The following is a 19,033-nucleotide window of genomic DNA, read 5'->3' on the forward strand; positions in this document are numbered from 1 at the left end:
CTCTTCTGCAGAAAGTCAGCTTTTCAACGTTGCCATCCACATTGCTGTCTCTCCTCCATTTCCCAACTCAAAGTCCATTACAATGGAACCTCTTTGGCACCCGTGCTGGGCTGCCCAGCATCCCAGGGAGTAGAGCACGAACGGTTGGCCTCTGCTCCCTCAGCCGAAGAGCCAGGGCAAAAAACTGGAGCTGTGCCTCTTCTGCAGAAAGTCAGCTTTGAAACGGTGCCATCCGCATTGCTGTCTCTCCTCCATTTCCCAACTCAAAGTCCATTACAATGGAACCTCTTTGGCACCCGTGCTGGGCTGCCCAGCATCCCAGGGAGTAGAGCACGAACGGTTGGCCTCTGCTCCCACAGCCAAATAGCCAGGGCAAAAAACTTGAGCTGTGCCTCTTCTGCAGAAAGTCAGCTTTGCAACGGTGCCATCCGCATTGCTGTCGCTCCTCGATTTCCCAACTCAAAGGCCATTACAATGGAACCTCTTTGGCACCCGTGCTGGGCTGCCCAGCATCCCCGGGAGTAGAGCATGAACGGCTGGCCTCTGCTCCCACAGCCGAAGAGCCAGGGCAAAAAACTTGAGCTGTGCCTCTTCTGCAGAAAGTCAGCTTTTCAACGTTGCCATCCACATTGCTGTCTCTCCTCCATTTCCCAACTCAAAGTCCATTACAATGGAACCTATTTGGCACCCGTGCTCGGCTGCCCAGCATCCCAGGGAGTAGAGCACGAACGGTTGGCCTCTGCTCCCTCAGCCGAAGAGCCAGGGCAAAAAACTGGAGCTGTGCCTCTTCTGCAGAAAGTCAGCTTTGCAACGGTGCCATCCGCATTGCTGTCTCTCCTCCATTTCCCAACTCAAAGTCCATTACAATGGAACCTCTTTGGCACCCGTGCTGGGCTGCCCAGCATCCCAGGGAGTAGAGCATGAACGGTTGGCCTCTGCTCCCACAGCCAAATAGCCAGGGCAAAAAACTTGAGCTGTGCCTCTTCTGCAGAAAGTCAGCTTTGCAACGTTGCCATCCGCATTGCTGTCGCTCCTCCATTTCCCAACTCAAAGTCCATTACAATGGAACCTCTTTGGCACCCGTGCTGGGCTGCTCAGCATCCCAGGGAGTAGAGCACGAACGGTTGGCCTCTGCTCCCACAGCCGAAGAGCCAGGGCAAAAAACTTGAGCTGTGCCTCTTCTGCAGAAAGTCAGCTTTGCAACGGTGCCATCCGCATTGCTGTCGCTCTTCGATTTCCCAACTCAAAGTCCATTACAATGGAACCTCTTTGGCACCCGTGCTGGGCTGCCCAGCATCCCAGGGAGTAGAGCACGAACGGTTGGCCTCTGCTCCCACAGCCGAAGAGCCAGGGCAAAAACATTGAGCTGTGCCTCTTCTGCAGAAAGTCAGCTTTGCAACGGTGCCATCCGCATTGCTGTCGCTCCTCCATTTCCCAACTCAAAGTCCATTACAATGGAACCTCTTTGGCACCCGTGCTGGGCTGCCCAGCATCCCAGGGAGTAGAGCACGAATGGTTGGCCTCTGCTCCCACAGCCGAAGAGCCAGGGCAAAAAACTGGAGATGTGCCTCTTCTGCAGAAAGTCAGCTTTGCAACGGTGCCATCCTCATTGCTGTCGCTCCTCGATTTCCCAACTCAAAGGCCATTACAATGGAACCTCTTTGGCACCCGTGCTGGGCTGCCCAGCATCCCAGGGAGTAGAGCACGAACGGTTGGCCTCTGCTCCCACAGCCGAAGAGCCAGGGCAAAAAACTTGAGCTGTGCCTCTTCTGCAGAAAGTCAGCTTTGCAACGGTGCCATCCGCATTGCTGTCGCTCTTCAATTTCCCAACTCAAAGTCCATTGCAATGGAACCTCTTTGGCACCCGTGCTGGGCTGCCCAGCATCCCAGGGAGTAGAGCACGAACGGTTGGCCTCTGCTCCCACAGCCGAAGAGCCAGGGCAAAAACCTTGAGCTGTGCCTCTTCTGCAGAAAGTCAGCTTTGCAACGGTGCCATCCGCATTGCTGTCGCTCTTCAATTTCCCAACTCAAAGTCCATTGCAATGGAACCTCTTTGGCACCCGTGCTGGGCTGCCCAGCATCCCAGGGAGTAGAGCACGAACGGTTGGCCTCTGCTCCCACAGCCGAAGAGCCAGCGCAAAAAACTTGAGCTGTGCCTCTTCTGCAGAAAGTCAGCTTTGCAACGGTGCCATCCGCATTGCTGTCGCTCCTCGATTTCCCAACTCAAAGGCCATTACAATGGAACCTCTTTGGCACCCGTGCTGGGCTGCCCAGCATCCCCGGGAGTAGAGCATGAACGGCTGGCCTCTGCTCCCACAGCCGAAGAGCCAGGGCGAAAAACTGGAGCTGTGCCTCTTCTGCAGAAAGTCAGCTTTTCAACGTTGCCATCCACATTGCTGTCTCTCCTCCATTTCCCAACTCAAAGTCCATTTACAATGGAACCTCTTTGGCACCCGTGCTGGGCTGCCCAGCATCCCAGGGAGTAGAGCACGAACGGTTGGCCTCTGCTCCCTCAGCCGAAGAGCCAGGGCAAAAAACTGGAGCTGTGCCTCTTCTGCAGAAAGTCAGCTTTGAAACGGTGCCATCCGCATTGCTGTCTCTCCTCCATTTCCCAACTCAAAGTCCATTACAATGGAACCTCTTTGGCACCCGTGCTGGGCTGCCCAGCATCCCAGGGAGTAGAGCACGAACGGTTGGCCTCTGCTCCCACAGCCAAATAGCCAGGGCAAAAAACTGGAGCTGTGCCTCTTCTGCAGAAAGTCAGCTTTGCAACGGTGCCATCCGCATTGCTGTCGCTCCTCGATTTCCCAACTCAAAGGCCATTACAATGGAACCTCTTTGGCACCCGTGCTGGGCTGCCCAGCATCCCCGGGAGTAGAGCATGAACGGCTGGCCTCTGCTCCCACAGCCGAAGAGCCAGGGCAAAAAACTTGAGCTGTGCCTCTTCTGCAGAAAGTCAGCTTTTCAACGTTGCCATCCACATTGCTGTCTCTCCTCCATTTCCCAACTCAAAGTCCATTACAATGGAACCTCTTTGGCACCCGTGCTGGGCTGCCCAGCATCCCAGGGAGTAGAGCACGAACGGTTGGCCTCTGCTCCCTCAGCCGAAGAGCCAGGGCAAAAAACTGGAGCTGTGCCTCTTCTGCAGAAAGTCAGCTTTGAAACGGTGCCATCCGCATTGCTGTCTCTCCTCCATTTCCCAACTCAAAGTCCATTACAATGGAACCTCTTTGGCACCCGTGCTGGGCTGCCCAGCATCCCAGGGAGTAGAGCACGAACGGTTGGCCTCTGCTCCCACAGCCAAATAGCCAGGGCAAAAAACTTGAGCTGTGCCTCTTCTGCAGAAAGTCAGCTTTGCAACGTTGCCATCCGCATTGCTGTCGCTCCTCCATTTCCCAACTCAAAGTCCATTACAATGGAACCTCTTTGGCACCCGTGCTGGGCTGCCCAGCATCCCAGGGAGTAGAGCACGAACGGTTGGCCTCTGCTCCCACAGCCGAAGAGCCAGGGCAAAAAACTTGAGCTGTGCCTCTTCTGCAGAAAGTCAGCTTTGCAACGGTGCCATCCGCATTGCTGTCGCTCTTCGATTTCCCAACTCAAAGTCCATTACAATGGAACCTCTTTGGCACCCGTGCTTGGCTGCCCAGCATCCCAGGGAGTAGAGCACGAACGGTTGGCCTCTGCTCCCACAGCCGAAGAGCCAGGGCAAAAACATTGAGCTGTGCCTCTTCTGCAGAAAGTCAGCTTTGCAACGGTGCCATCCGCATTGCTGTCGCTCCTCCATTTCCCAACTCAAAGTCCATTACAATGGAACCTCTTTGGCACCCGTGCTCGGCTGCCCAGCATCCCAGGGAGTAGAGCACTAATGGTTGGCCTCTGCTCCCACAGCCGAAGAGCCAGGGCAAAAAACTGGAGATGTGCCTCTTCTGCAGAAAGTCAGCTTTGCAACGGTGCCATCCTCATTGCTGTCGCTCCTCGATTTCCCAACTCAAAGGCCATTACAATGGAACCTCTTTGGCACCCGTGCTGGGCTGCCCAGCATCCCAGGGAGTAGAGCACGAACGGTTGGCCTCTGCTCCCACAGCCGAAGAGCCAGGGCAAAAAACTTGAGCTGTGCCTCTTCTGCAGAAAGTCAGCTTTGCAACGGTGCCATCCGCATTGCTGTCGCTCTTCAATTTCCCAACTCAAAGTCCATTGCAATGGAACCTCTTTGGCACCCGTGCTGGGCTGCCCAGCATCCCAGGGAGTAGAGCACGAACGGTTGGCCTCTGCTCCCACAGCCGAAGAGCCAGGGCAAAAACCTTGAGCTGTGCCTCTTCTGCAGAAAGTCAGCTTTGCAACGGTGCCATCCGCATTGCTGTCGCTCTTCAATTTCCCAACTCAAAGTCCATTGCAATGGAACCTCTTTGGCACCCGTGCTGGGCTGCCCAGCATCCCAGGGAGTAGAGCACGAACGGTTGGCCTCTGCTCCCACAGCCGAAGAGCCAGGGCAAAAAACTTGAGCTGTGCCTCTTCTGCAGAAAGTCAGCTTTGCAACGGTGCCATCCGCATTGCTGTCGCTCCTCGATTTCCCAACTCAAAGGCCATTACAATGGAACCTCTTTGGCACCCGTGCTGGGCTGCCCAGCATCCCCGGGAGTAGAGCATGAACGGCTGGCCTCTGCTCCCACAGCCGAAGAGCCAGGGCAAAAAACTGGAGCTGTGCCTCTTCTGCAGAAAGTCAGCTTTGCAACGGTGCCATCCACATTGCTGTCTCTCCTCCATTTCACAACTCAAAGGCCATTACAATGGAACCTCTTTGCCACCCGTGCTGGGCTGCCCAGCATCCCAGAGAGTAGAGCACGAACGGTTGGCCTCTGCTCCCTCAGCGTAAGAGCCAGGGCAAAAAACTGGAGCTGTGCCTCTTCTGCAGAAAGTCAGCTTTGAAACGGTGCCATCCGCATTGCTGTCTCTCCTCCATTTCCCAACTCAAAGTCCATTACAATGGAACCTCTTTGGCACCCGTGCTGGGCTGCCCAGCATCCCAGGGAGTAGAGCACGAACGGTTGGCCTCTGCTCCCACAGCCAAATAGCCAGGGCAAAAAACTTGATCTGTGCCTCTTCTGCAGAAAGTCAGCTTTGCAACGTTGCCATCCGCATTGCTGTCGCTCCTCCATTTCCCAACTCAAAGTCCATTACAATGGAACCTCTTTGGCACCCGTGCTGGGCTGCCCAGCATCCCAGGGAGTAGAGCACGAACGGTTGGCCTCTGCTCCCACAGCCGAAGAGCCAGCGCAAAAAACTGGAGCTGTGCCTCTTCTGCAGAAAGTCAGCTTTGCAACGGTGCCATCCGCATTGCTGTCGCTCCTCCATTTCCCAACTCAAAGGCCATTACAATGGAACCTCTTTGGCACCCGTGCTGGGCTGCCCAGCATCCCAGGGAGTAGAGCACGAACGGTTGGCCTCTGCTCCCACAGCCAAAGAGCCAGGGCAAAAAACTGGAGCTGTGCCTCTTCTGCAGAAAGTCAGCTTTGCAACGGTGCCATCCGCATTGCTGTCGGTCCTCGATTTCCGAACTCAAAGTCCATTACAATGGAACCTCTTTGGCACCCGTGCTGGGCTGCCCAGCATCCCAGGGAGTAGAGCACGAACGGTTGGCCTCTGCTCCCACAGCCGAAGAGCCAGGGCAAAAAACTTGAGCTGTGCCTCTTCTGCAGAAAGTCAGCTTTGCAACGGTGCCATCCGCATTGCTGTCGCTCCTCCATTTCCCAACTCAAAGTCCATTAAAATGGAACCTCTTTGGCACCCGTGCTGGGCTGCCCAGCATCCCAGGCAGTAGAGCACGAACGGTTGGCCTCTGCTCCCACAGCCGAAGAGCCAGGGCAAAAAACTTGAGCTGTGCCTCTTCTGCAGAAAGTCAGCTTTGCAACGGTGCCATCCGCATTGCTGTCGCTCCTCCGTTTCCCAATTCAAAGTCCATTACAATGGAACCTCTTTGGCACCCGTGCTGGGCTGCCCAGCATCCCAGGGAGTAGAGCACGAACGGTTGGCCTCTGCTCCCACAGCCGAAGAGCCAGGGCAAAAAACTGGAGCTGTGCCTCTTCTGCAGAAAGTCAGCTTTGCAACGGTGCCATCCGCATTGCTGTCGCTCCTCCATTTCCCAACTCAAAGTCCATTACAATGGAACCTCTTTGGCACCCGTGCTGGGCTGCCCAGCATCCCAGGGAGTAGAGCACGAACGGTTGGCCTCTGCTCCCACAGCCGAAGAGCCAGGGGAAAAAGCTTGAGCTGTGCATCTTCTGCAGAAAGTCAGCTTTGCAACGGTGCCATCCGCATTGCTGTCGCTCCTCCATTTCCCAACTCAAAGTCCATTACAATGGAACCTCTTTGGCACCCGTGCTGGGCTGCCCAGCATCCCAGGGAGTAGAGCACGAACGGTTGGCCTCTGCTCCCACAGCCGAAGAGCCAGGGCAAAAAACTGGAGATGTGCCTATTCTGCAGAAAGTCAGCTTTGCAACGGTGCCATCCGCATTGCTGTCGCTCCTCCATTTCCCAACTCAAAGTCCATTACAATGGAACCTCTTTGGCATCCGTGCTGGGCTGCCCAGCATCCCAGGCAGTAGAGCATGAACGGTTGGCCTCTGCTCCCACAGCCGAAGAGCCAGGGCAAAAAACTGGAGCTGTGCCTCTTCTGCAGAAAGTCAGCTTTGCAACGGTGCCATCCGCATTGCTGTCGCTCCTCCATTTCCCAACTCAAAGTCCATTACAATGGAAGATCTTTGGCACCCGTGCTCGGCTGCCCAGCATCCCAGGGAGTAGAGCACGAACGGTTGGCCTGTGCTCCCACAGCCGAAGAGCCAGGGCAAAAAACTGGAGCTGTGCCTCTTCTGCAGAAAGTCAGTTTTGCAACGGTGCCATCCGCATTGCTGTCGCTCCTCGATTTCCCAACTCAAAGTCCATTACAATGGAACCTCTTTGGCACCCGTGCTGGGCTGCCCAGCATCCCAGGGAGTAGAGCATGAACGGTTGGCCTCTGCTCCCACAGCCGAAGAGCCAGGGCAAAAAACTTGAGCTGTGCCTCTTCTGCAGAAAGTCAGCTTTGAAACGTTGCCATCCACATTGCTGTCGCTCCTCCATTTCCCAACTCAAAGGCCATTACAATGGAACCTCTTTGGCACACGTGCTGGGCTGCCCAGCATCCCAGGCAGTAGAGCACGAACGGTTGGCCTCTGCTCCCACAGCCGAAGAGCCAGGGCAAAAAACTGGAGCTGTGCCTCTTCTGCAGAAAGTCAGCTTTGCAACTGTGCCATCCGCATTGCTGTCGCTCCTCCATTTCCCAACTCAAAGTCCATTACAATGGAACCTCTTTGGCACCCGTGCTGGGCTGCCCAGCATCCCAGGGAGTAGAGCATGAACGATTGGCCTCTGCTCCCACAGCCGAAGAGCCAGGGCAAAAAACTGGAGCTGTGCCTCTTCTGCAGAAAGTCAGCTTTGCAACGGTGCCATCCGCATTGCTGTCGCTCCTCCATTTCCCAACTCAAAGTCCATTACAATGGAACCTCTTTGGCATCCGTGCTGGGCTGCGCAGCATCCCAGGCAGTAGAGCACGAACGGTTGGCCTCTGCTCCCACAGCCGAAGAGCCAGGGCAAAAAACTTGAGCTGTGCCTCTTCTGCAGAAAGTCAGCTTTGCAACGGTGCCATCCGCATTGCTGTCGCTCCTCCATTTCCCAACTCAAAGTCCATTAAAATGGAACCTCTTTGGCACCCGTGCTGGGCTGCCCAGCATCCCAGGCAGTAGAGCACGAACGGTTGGCCTCTGCTCCCACAGCCGAAGAGCCAGGGCAAAAAACTTGAGCTGTGCCTCTTCTGCAGAAAGTCAGCTTTGCAACGGTGCCATCCGCATTGCTGTCGCTCTTCGATTTCCCAACTCAAAGTCCATTACAATGGAACCTCTTTGGCACCCGTGCTGGGCTGCCCAGCATCCCAGGGAGTAGAGCACGAACGGTTGGCCTCTGCTCCCACAGCCGAAGAGCCAGGGCAATAACATTGAGCTGTGCCTCTTCTGCAGAAAGTCAGCTTTGCAACGGTGCCATCCGCATTGCTGTCGCTCCTCCATTTCCCAACTCAAAGTCCATTACAATGGAACCTCTTTGGCACCCGTGCTGGGCTGCCCAGCATCCCAGGGAGTAGAGCACGAACGGTTGGCCTCTGCTCCCACAGCCGAAGAGCCAGGGGAAAAAGCTTGAGCTGTGCATCTTCTGCAGAAAGTCAGCTTTGCAACGGTGCCATCCGCATTGCTGTCGCTCCTCCATTTCCCAACTCAAAGTCCATTACAATGGAACCTCTTTGGCACCCGTGCTGGGCTGCCCAGCATCCCAGGCAGTAGAGCATGAACGGTTGGCCTCTGCTCCCACAGCCGAAGAGCCAGGGCAAAAAACTGGAGATGTGCCTATTCTGCAGAAAGTCAGCTTTGCAACGGTGCCATCCGCATTGCTGTCGCTCCTCCATTTCCCAACTCAAAGTCCATTACAATGGAACCTCTTTGGCATCCGTGCTGGGCTGCCCAGCATCCCAGGCAGTAGAGCATGAACGGTTGGCCTCTGCTCCCACAGCCGAAGAGCCAGGGCAAGAAACTGGAGCTGTGCCTCTTCTGCAGAAAGTCAGTTTTGCAACGGTGCCATCCGCATTGCTGTCGCTCCTCCGTTTCCCAACTCAAAGTCCATTACAATGGAACCTCTTTGGCACCCGTGCTGGGCTGCCCAGCATCCCAGGGAGTAGAGCACGAACGGTTGGCCTCTGCTCCCACAGCCGAAGAGCCAGGGCAAAAAACTGGAGCTGTGCCTCTTCTGCAGAAAGTCAGCTTTGAAACGTTGCCATCCACATTGCTGTCGCTCCTCCATTTCCCAACTCAAAGGCCATTACAATGGAACCTCTTTGGCACCCGTGCTGGGCTGCCCAGCATCCCCGGGAGTAGAGCACGAACGGTTGGCCTCTGCTCCCACAGCCGAAGAGCCAGGGCAAAAAACTGGAGCTGTGCCTCTTCTGCAGAAAGTCAGCTTTGCAACGGTGCCATCCGCATTGCTGTCGCTCCTCCATTTCCCAACTCAAAGTCCATTACAATGGAACCTCTTTGGCACCCGTGCTGGGCTGCCCAGCATCCCAGGGAGTAGAGCATGAACGATTGGCCTCTGCTCCCACAGCCGAAGAGCCAGGGCAAAAAACTGGAGCTGTGCCTCTTCTGCAGAAAGTCAGCTTTGCAACGGTGCCATCCGCATTGCTGTCGCTCCTCCATTTCCCAACTCAAAGTCCATTACAATGGAACCTCTTTGGCACCCGTGCTGGGCTGCCCAGCATCCCAGGGAGTAGAGCACGAACGGTTGGCCTCTGCTCCCACAGCCGTTGAGCCAGGGAAAAAACTTGATCTGTGCGTCTTCTGCAGAAAGTCAGCTTTGCAACGGTGCCATCCGCATTGCTGTCGCTCCTCCGTTTCCCAATTCAAAGTCCATTACAATGGAAGATCTTTGGCACCCGTGCTGGGCTGCCCAGCATCCCAGGGAGTAGAGCACGAACGGTTGGCCTCTGCTCCCACAGCCGAAGAGCCAGGGCAAAACCTTGAGCTGTGCCTCTTCTGCAGAAAGTCAGTTTTGCAACGGTGCCATCCGCATTGCTGTTGCTCCTCGATTTCGCAACTCAAAGTCCATTACAATGGAACCTCTTTGGCACCCGTGCTCGGTTGCCCAGCATCCCAGGGAGTAGAGCATGAACGATTGGCCTCTGCTCCCACAGCCGAAGAGCCAGGGCAAAAAACTGGAGCTGTGCCTCTTCTGCAGAAAGTCAGTTTTGCAACGGTGCCATCCGCATTGCTGTCGCTCCTCCATTTCCCAACTCAAAGGCCATTACAATGGAACCTCTTTGGCACCCGTGCTGGGCTGCCCAGCATCCCAGGGAGTAGAGCACGAACGGTTGGCCTTTTCTCCCACAGCCGAAGAGCCAGGGCTAAAAGCTTGTTCTGTGCCTCTTCTGCAGAAAGTCAGCTTTGCAACGGTGCCATCCGCATTGCTGTCGCTCCTCCATTTCCCAACTCAAAGTCCATTACAATGGAACCTCTTTGGCACCCGTGCTGGGCTGCCCAGCATCCCAGGGAGTAGAGCACGAACGGTTGGCCTCTGCTCCCACAGCCGAAGAGCCAGGGCAAAAACCTTGAGCTGTGCCTCTTCTGCAGAAAGTCAGTTTTGCAACGGTGCCATCCGCATTGCTGTCGCTCCTCGATTTCCCAACTCAAAGTCCATTACAATGGAACCTCTTTGGCACCCGTGCTGGGCTGCCCAGCATCCCAGGGAGTAGAGCATGAACGGTTGGCCTCTGCTCCCACAGCCGAAGAGCCAGGGCAAAAAACTTGAGCTGTGCCTCTTCTGCAGAAAGTCAGCTTTGCAACGTTGCCATCCACATTGCTGTCGCTCCTCCATTTCCCAACTCAAAGTCCATTACAATGGAACCTCTTTGGCACCCGTGCTGGGCTGCCCAGCATCCCAGGGAGTAGAGCACGAACGGTTGGCCTCTGCTCCCACAGCCGAAGAGCCAGGGCGAAAAACTTGAGCTGTGCCTCTTCTGCAGAAAGTCAGCTTTGCAACGGTGCCATCCGCATTGCTGTCGCTCCTCGATTTCCCAACTCAAAGGCCATTACAATGGAACCTCTTTGGCACCCGTGCTGGGCTGCCCAGCATCCCAGGGAGTAGAGCATGAACGGCTGGCCTCTGCTCCCACAGCCGAAGAGCCAGGGCAAAAACCTTGATCTGTGCCTCTTCTGCAGAAAGTCAGCTTTTCAACGTTGCCATCCACATTGCTGTCTCTCCTCCATTTCCCAACTCAAAGTCCATTACAATGGAACCTCTTTGGCACCCGTGCTGGGCTGCCCAGCATCCCAGGGAGTAGAGCACGAACGGTTGGCCTCTGCTCCCACAGCCAAAGAGCCAGGGCAAAAAACTTGAGCTGTGCCTCTTCTGCAGAAAGTCAGCTTTGCAACGTTGCCATCCGCATTGCTGTCGCTCCTCGATTTCCCAACTCAAAGTCCATTACAATGGAACCTCTTTGGCACCCGTGCTGGGCTGCCCAGCATCCCAGGGAGTAGAGCACGAACGGTTGGCCTCTGCTCCCACAGCCGAAGAGCCAGGGCAAAAACATTGAGCTGTGCCTCTTCTGCAGAAAGTCAGCTTTGCAACGGTGCCATCCGCATTGCTGTCGCTCCTCCATTTCCCAACTCAAAGTCCATTACAATGGAACCTCTTTGGCACCCGTGCTGGGCTGCCCAGCATCCCAGGGAGTAGAGCACGAACGGTTGGCCTCTGCTCCCACAGCCGAAGAGCCAGGGCAAAAAACTGGAGATGTGCCTCTTCTGCAGAAAGTCAGCTTTGCAACGGTGCCATCCTCATTGCTGTCGCTCCTCGATTTCCCAACTCAAAGGCCATTACAATGGAACCTCTTTGGCACCCGTGCTGGGCTGCCCAGCATCCCAGGGAGTAGAGCACGAACGGTTGGCCTCTGCTCCCACAGCCGAAGAGCCAGGGCAAAAAACTTGAGCTGTGCCTCTTCTGCAGAAAGTCAGCTTTGCAACGGTGCCATCCGCATTGCTGTCGCTCTTCAATTTCCCATCTCAATGTCCATTGCAATGGAACCTCTTTGGCACCCGTGCTGGGCTGCCCAGCATCCCAGGGAGTAGAGCACGAACGGTTGGCCTCTGCTCCCACAGCCGAAGAGCCAGGGCAAAAACCTTGAGCTGTGCCTCTTCTGCAGAAAGTCAGCTTTGCAACGGTGCCATCCGCATTGCTGTCGCTCCTCCATTTCCCAACTCAAAGTCCATTACAATGGAACCTCTTTGGCACCCGTGCTCGGCTGCCCAGCATCCCAGGCAGTAGAGCATGAACGATTGGCCTCTGCTCCCACAGCCGAAGAGCCAGGGCAAAAAACTGGAGCTGTGCCTCTTCTGCAGAAAGTCAGCTTTGCAACGGTGCCATCCGCATTGCTGTCGCTCCTCCATTTCCCAACTCAAAGTCCATTACAATGGAACCTCTTTGGCACCCGTGCTGGGCTGCCCAGCATCCCAGGGAGTAGAGCACGAACGGTTGGCCTCTGCTCCCACAGCCGTTGAGCCAGGGAAAAAACTTGATCTGTGCGTCTTCTGCAGAAAGTCAGCTTTGCAACGGTGCCATCCGCATTGCTGTCGCTCCTCCGTTTCCCAATTCAAAGTCCATTACAATGGAAGATCTTTGGCACCCGTGCTCGGCTGCCCAGCATCCCAGGGAGTAGAGCACGAACGGTTGGCCTCTGCTCCCACAGCCAAAGAGCCAGGGCAAAACCTTGAGCTGTGCCTCTTCTGCAGAAAGTCAGTTTTGCAACGGTGCCATCCGCATTGCTGTTGCTCCTCGATTTCCCAACTCAAAGTCCATTACAATGGAACCTCTTTGGCACCCGTGCTCGGTTGCCCAGCATCCCAGGGAGTAGAGCATGAACGATTGGCCTCTGCTCCCACAGCCGAAGAGCCAGGGCAAAAAACTGGAGCTGTGCCTCTTCTGCAGAAAGTCAGCTTTGCAACGGTGCCATCCGCATTGCAGTCGCTCCTCCATTTCCCAACTCAAAGGCCATTACAATGGAACCTCTTTGGCACCCGTGCTGGGCTGCCCAGCATCCCAGGGAGTAGAGCACGAACGGTTGGCCTTTGCTCCCACAGCCGAAGAGCCAGGGCTAAAAGCTTGTTCTGTGCCTCTTCTGCAGAAAGTCAGCTTTGCAACGGTGCCATCCGCATTGCTGTCGCTCCTCCATTTCCCAACTCAAAGTCCATTACAATGGAACCTCTTTGGCACCCGTGCTGGGCTGCCCAGCATCCCAGGGAGTAGAGCACGAACGGTTGGCCTCTGCTCCCACAGCCGAAGAGCCAGGGCAAAAACCTTGAGCTGTGCCTCTTCTGCAGAAAGTCAGTTTTGCAACGGTGCCATCCGCATTGCTGTCGCTCCTCCATTTCCCAACTCAAAGTCCATTACAATGGAACCTCTTTGGCACCCGTGCTGGGCTGCCCAGCATCCCAGGGAGTAGAGCATGAACGGTTGGCCTCTGCTCCCACAGCCGAAGAGCCAGGGCAAAAAACTTGAGCTGTGCCTCTTCTGCAGAAAGTCAGCTTTGCAACGGTGACATCCACATTGCTGTCGCTCCTCCATTTCCCAACTCAAAGTCCATTACAATGGAACCTCTTTGGCACCCGTGCTGGGCTGCCCAGCATCCCAGGGAGTAGAGCACGAACGGTTGGCCTCTGCTCCCACAGCCGAAGAGCCAGGGCGAAAAACTTGAGCTGTGCCTCTTCTGCAGAAAGTCAGCTTTGCAACGGTGCCATCCGCATTGCTGTCGCTCCTCGATTTCCCAACTCAAAGTCCATTACAATGGAACCTCTTTGGCACCCGTGCTGGGCTGCCCAGCATCCCCGGGAGTAGAGCATGAACGGCTGGCCTCTGCTCCCACAGCCGAAGAGCCAGCGCAAAAACCTTGATCTGTGCCTCTTCTGCAGAAAGTCAGCTTTTCAACGTTGCCATCCACATTGCTGTCTCTCCTCCATTTCCCAACTCAAAGTCCATTACAATGGAACCTCTTTGGCACCCGTGCTGGGCTGCCCAGCATCCCAGGGAGTAGAGCACGAACGGTTGGCCTCTGCTCCCACAGCCAAAGAGCCAGGGCAAAAAACTTGAGCTGTGCCTCTTCTGCAGAAAGTCAGCTTTGCAACGTTGCCATCCGCATTGCTGTCGCTCCTCGATTTCCCAACTCAAAGTCCATTACAATGGAACCTCTTTGGCACCCGTGCTGGGCTGCCCAGCATCCCAGGGAGTAGAGCACGAACGGTTGGCCTCTGTTCCCACAGCCGAAGAGCCAGGGCAAAAAACTTGAGCTGTGCCTCTTCTGCAGAAAGTCAGCTTTGCAACGGTGCCATCCGCATTGCTGTCGCTCTTCGATTTCCCAACTCAAAGTCCATTACAATGGAACCTCTTTGGCACCCGTGCTGGGCTGCCCAGCATCCCAGGGAGTAGAGCACGAACGGTTGGCCTCTGCTCCCACAGCCGAAGAGCCAGGGCAATAACATTGAGCTGTGCCTCTTCTGCAGAAAGTCAGCTTTGCAACGGTGCCATCCGCATTGCTGTCGCTCCTCCATTTCCCAACTCAAAGTCCATTACAATGGAACCTCTTTGGCACCCGTGCTGGGCTGCCCAGCATCCCAGGGAGTAGAGCACGAATGGTTGGCCTCTGCTCCCACAGCCGAAGAGCCAGGGCAAAAAACTTGAGCTGTGCCTCTTCTGCAGAAAGTCAGCTTTGCAACGGTGCCATCCTCATTGCTGTCGCTCCTCGATTTCCCAACTCAAAGGCCATTACAATGGAACCTCTTTGGCACCCGTGCTGGGCTGCCCAGCATCCCAGGGAGTAGAGCACGAACGGTTGGCCTCTGCTCCCACAGCCGAAGAGCCAGGGCAAAAAACTGGAGCTGTGCCTCTTCTGCAGAAAGTCAGCTTTGCAACGGTGCCATCCGCATTGCTGTCGCTCTTCAATTTCCCAACTCAAAGTCCATTGCAATGGAACCTCTTTGGCACCCGTGCTGGGCTGCCCAGCATCCCAGGGAGTAGAGCACGAACGGTTGGCCTCTGCTCCCACAGCCGAAGAGCCAGGGCAAAAACCTTGAGCTGTGCCTCTTCTGCAGAAAGTCAGCTTTGCAACGGTGCCATCCGCATTGCTGTCGCTCTTCAATTTCCCAACTCAAAGTCCATTGCAATGGAACCTCTTTGGCACCCGTGCTGGGCTGCCCAGCATCCCAGGGAGTAGAGCACGAACGGTTGGCCTCTGCTCCCACAGCCGAAGAGCCAGGGCGAAAAACTGGAGCTGTGCCTCTTCTGCAGAAAGTCAGCTTTGCAACGGTGCCATCCGCATTGCTGTCGCTCCTCCATTTCCCAACTCAAAGGCCATTACAATGGAACCTCTTTGGCACCCGTGCTGGGCTGCCCAGCATCCCCGGGAGTAGAGCATGAACGGCTGGCCTCTGCTCCCACAGCCGAAGAGCCAGGGCAAAAAACTGGAGCTGTGCCTCTTCTGCAGAAAGTCAGCTTTGCAACGTTGCCATCCACATTGCTGTCTCTCCTCGATTTCCCAACTCAAAGGCCATTACAATGGAACCTCTTTGGCACCCGTGCTGGGCTGCCCTGCATCCCAGGGAGTAGAGCACGAACGGTTGGCCTCTGCTCCCTCAGCCGAAGAGCCAGGGCAAAAAACTGGAGCTGTGCCTCTTCTGCAGAAAGTCAGCTTTGAAACGGTGCCATCCGCATTGCTGTCTCTCCTCCATTTCCCAACTCAAAGTCCATTACAATGGAACCTCTTTGGCACCCGTGCTGGGCTGCCCAGCATCCCAGGGAGTAGAGCACGAACGGTTGGCCTCTGCTCCCACAGCCAAATAGCCAGGGCAAAAAACTTGATCTGTGCCTCTTCTGCAGAAAGTCAGCTTTGCAACGTTGCCATCCGCATTGCTGTCGCTCCTCCATTTCCCAACTCAAAGTCCATTACAATGGAACCTCTTTGGCACCCGTGCTGGGCTGCCCAGCATCCCAGGGAGTAGAGCACGAACGGTTGGCCTCTGCTCCCACAGCCGAAGAGCCAGGGCAAAAAACTTGAGCTGTGCCTCTTCTGCAGAAAGTCAGCTTTGCAACGGTGCCATCCGCATTGCTGTCGCTCTTCGATTTCCCAACTCAAAGGCCATTACAATGGAACCTCTTTGGCACCCGTGCTGGGCTGCCCAGCATCCCAGGGAGTAGAGCACGAACGGTTGGCCTCTGCTCCCACAGCCAAAGAGCCAGGGCAAAAAACTGGAGCTGTGCCTCTTCTGCAGAAAGTCAGCTTTGCAACGGTGCCATCCGCATTGCTGTCGCTCCTCCATTTCCCAACTCAAAGTCCATTACAATGGAACCTCTTTGGCACCCGTGCTGGGCTGCCCAGCATCCCAGGCAGTAGAGCACGAACGGTTGGCCTCTGCTCCCACAGCCGAAGAGCCAGGGCAAAAAACTTGAGCTGTGCCTCTTCTGCAGAAAGTCAGCTTTGCAACGGTGCCATCCGCATTGCTGTCGCTCCTCCATTTCCCAAATCAAAGTCCATTAAAATGGAACCTCTTTGGCACCCGTGCTGGGCTGCCCAGCATCCCAGGCAGTAGAGCACGAACGGTTGGCCTCTGCTCCCACAGCCGAAGAGCCAGGGCAAAAAACTGGAGCTGTGCCTCTTCTGCAGAAAGTCAGCTTTGCAACGGTGCCATCCGCATTGCTGTCGCTCCTCCATTTCCCAACTCAAAGTCCATTACAATGGAACCTCTTTGGCACCCGTGCTCGGCTGCCCAGCATCCCAGAGAGTAGAGCATGAACGGTTGGCCTCTGCTCCTACAGCCGTTGAGACAGGGCAAAAAACTTGATCTGTGCGTCTTCTGCAGAAAGTCAGCTTTGCAACGGTGCCATCCGCATTGCTGTCGCTCCTCTGTTTCCCAATTCAAAGTCCATTACAATGGAACCTCTTTGGCATCCGTGCTGGGCTGCCCAGCATCCCAGGGAGTAGAGCACGAACGGTTGGCCTCTGCTCCCACAGCCGAAGAGCCAGGGCAAAAAACTGGAGCTGTGCCTCTTCTGCAGAAAGTCAGCTTTGCAACGGTGCCATCCGCATTGCTGTCGCTCCTCCATTTCCCAACTCAAAGTCCATTACAATGGAAGATCTTTGGCACCCGTGCTGGGCTGCCCAGCATCCCAGGGAGTAGAGCACGAACGGTTGGCCTCTGCTCCCACAGCCGAAGAGCCAGGGGAAAAAGCTTGAGCTGTGCATCTTCTGCAGAAAGTCAGCTTTGCAACGGTGCCATCCGCATTGCTGTCTCTCCTCCATTTCCCAACTCAAAGTCCATTACAATGGAACCTCTTTGGCACCCGTGCTGGGCTGCCCAGCATCCCAGGGAGTAGAGCAGGAACGGTTGGCCTCTGCTCCCACAGCCGAAGAGCCAGGGCAAAAACCTTGAGCTGTGCCTCTTCTGCAGAAAGTCAGCTTTGCAACGGTGCCATCCGCATTGCTGTCGCTCCTCAATTTCCCAACTCAAAGTCCATTACAATGGAACCTCTTTGGCACCCGTGCTGGGCTGCCCAGCATCCCAGGGAGTAGAGCACGAACGGTTGGCCTCTGCTCCCGCAGCCGAAGAGCCAGGGCAAAAAACTGGAGCTGTGCCTCTTCTGCAGAAAGTCAGTTTTGCAACGGTGCCATCCGCATTGCTGTCGCTCCTCCATTTCCCAACTCAAAGTCCATTACAATGGAACATCTTTGGCACCCGTGCTGGGCTGCCCAGCATCCCAGGGAGTAGAGCATGAACGGTTGGCCTCTGCTCCTACAGCCGTTGAGCCAGGGCAAAAAACTTGATCTGTGCGTCTTCTGCAGAAAGTCAGCTTTGCAACGGTGCCATCCGCATTGCTGTCGCTCCTCCGTTTCCCAATTCAAAGTCCATTACAATGGAACCTCTTTGGCACCCGTGCTGGGCTGCCCAGCATCCCAGGGAGTAGAGCACCAACGGTTGGCCTCTGCTCCCACAGCCGAAGAGCCAGGGTAAAAAACTGGAGCTGTGCCTCTTCTGCAGAAAGTCAGCTTTGCAACGGTGCCATCCGCATTGCTGTCGCTCCTCCATTTCCCAACTCAAAGTCCATTACAATGGAACCTCTTTGGCACCCGTGCTGGGCTGCCCAGCATCCCAGGGGTTAGAGCACGAACGGTTGGCCTCTGCTCCCACAGCCGAAGAGCCAGGGCAAAAACCTTGAGCTGTGCCTCTTCTGCAGAAAGTCAGCTTTGCAACGGTGCCATCCGCATTGCTGTCGCTCCTCCATTTCCCAACTCAAAGTCCATTACAATGGAACCTCTTTGGCACCCGTGCTGGGCTGCCCAGCATCCCAGGGAGTAGAGCACGAACGGTTGGCCTCTGCTCCCACAGCCGAAGAGCCAGGGGAAAAAGCTTGAGCTGTGCATCTTCTGCAGAAAGTCAGCTTTGCAACGGTGCCATCCGCATTGCTGTCCCTCCTCTGTTTCCCAATTCAAAGTCCATTACAATGGAACCTCTTTGGCATCCGTGCTGGGCTGCCCAGCATCCCAGGGAGTAGAGCACGAACGGTTGGCCTCTGCTCCCACAGCCGAAGAGCCAGGGCAAAAAACTGGAGCTGTGCCTCTTCTGCAGAAAGTCAGCTTTGCAACGGTGCCATCCGCATTGCTGTCGCTCCTCCATTTCCCAACTCAAAGTCCATTACAATGGAACCTCTTTGGCACCCGTGCTGGGCTGCCCAGCATCCCAGGGAGTAGAGCACGAACGGTTGGCCTCTGCTCCCACAGCCGAAGAGCCAGGGCAAAAAACCTGAGCTGTGCCTCTTCTGCAGAAAGTCAGCTTTGCAACGGTGCCATCCGCATTGCTGTCGCTCCTCGATTTCCCAACTCAAAGTCCATTACAATGGAACCTCTTTGGCACCCGTGCTGGGCTGCCCAGCATCCCAGGGAGTAGAGCACGAACGGTTGGCCTCTGCTCCCACAGCCGAAGAGCCAGGGCAAAAAACTGGAGCTGTGCCTCTTCTGCAGAAAGTCAGCTTTGCAACGGTGCCATCCGCATTGCTGTCGCTCCTCCGTTTCCCAATTCAAAGTCCATTACAATGGAACCTCTTTGGCACCCGTGCTGGGCTGCCCAGCATCCCAGGGAGTAGAGCACGAACGGTTGGCCTCTGCTCCCACAGCCGAAGAGCCAGGGAAAAAAACTGGAGCTGTGCCTCTTCTGCAGAAAGTCAGCTTTGCAACGGTGCCATCCGCATTGCTGTCGCTCCTCCATTTCCCAACTCAAAGTCCATTACAATGGAACCTCTTTGACACCCGTGCTGGGCTGCCCAGCATCCCAGGGAGTAGAGCACGAACGGTTGGCCTCTGCTCCCACAGCCGAAGAGCCAGGGCAAAAAGCTTGAGCTGTGCATCTTCTGCAGAAAGTCAGCTTTG

This window comes from Psittacula echo (assembly GCF_963264785.1).
Source record: "Psittacula echo genome assembly, chromosome: 24".
Taxonomy (NCBI): Eukaryota; Metazoa; Chordata; class Aves; order Psittaciformes; family Psittacidae; genus Psittacula; species Psittacula echo.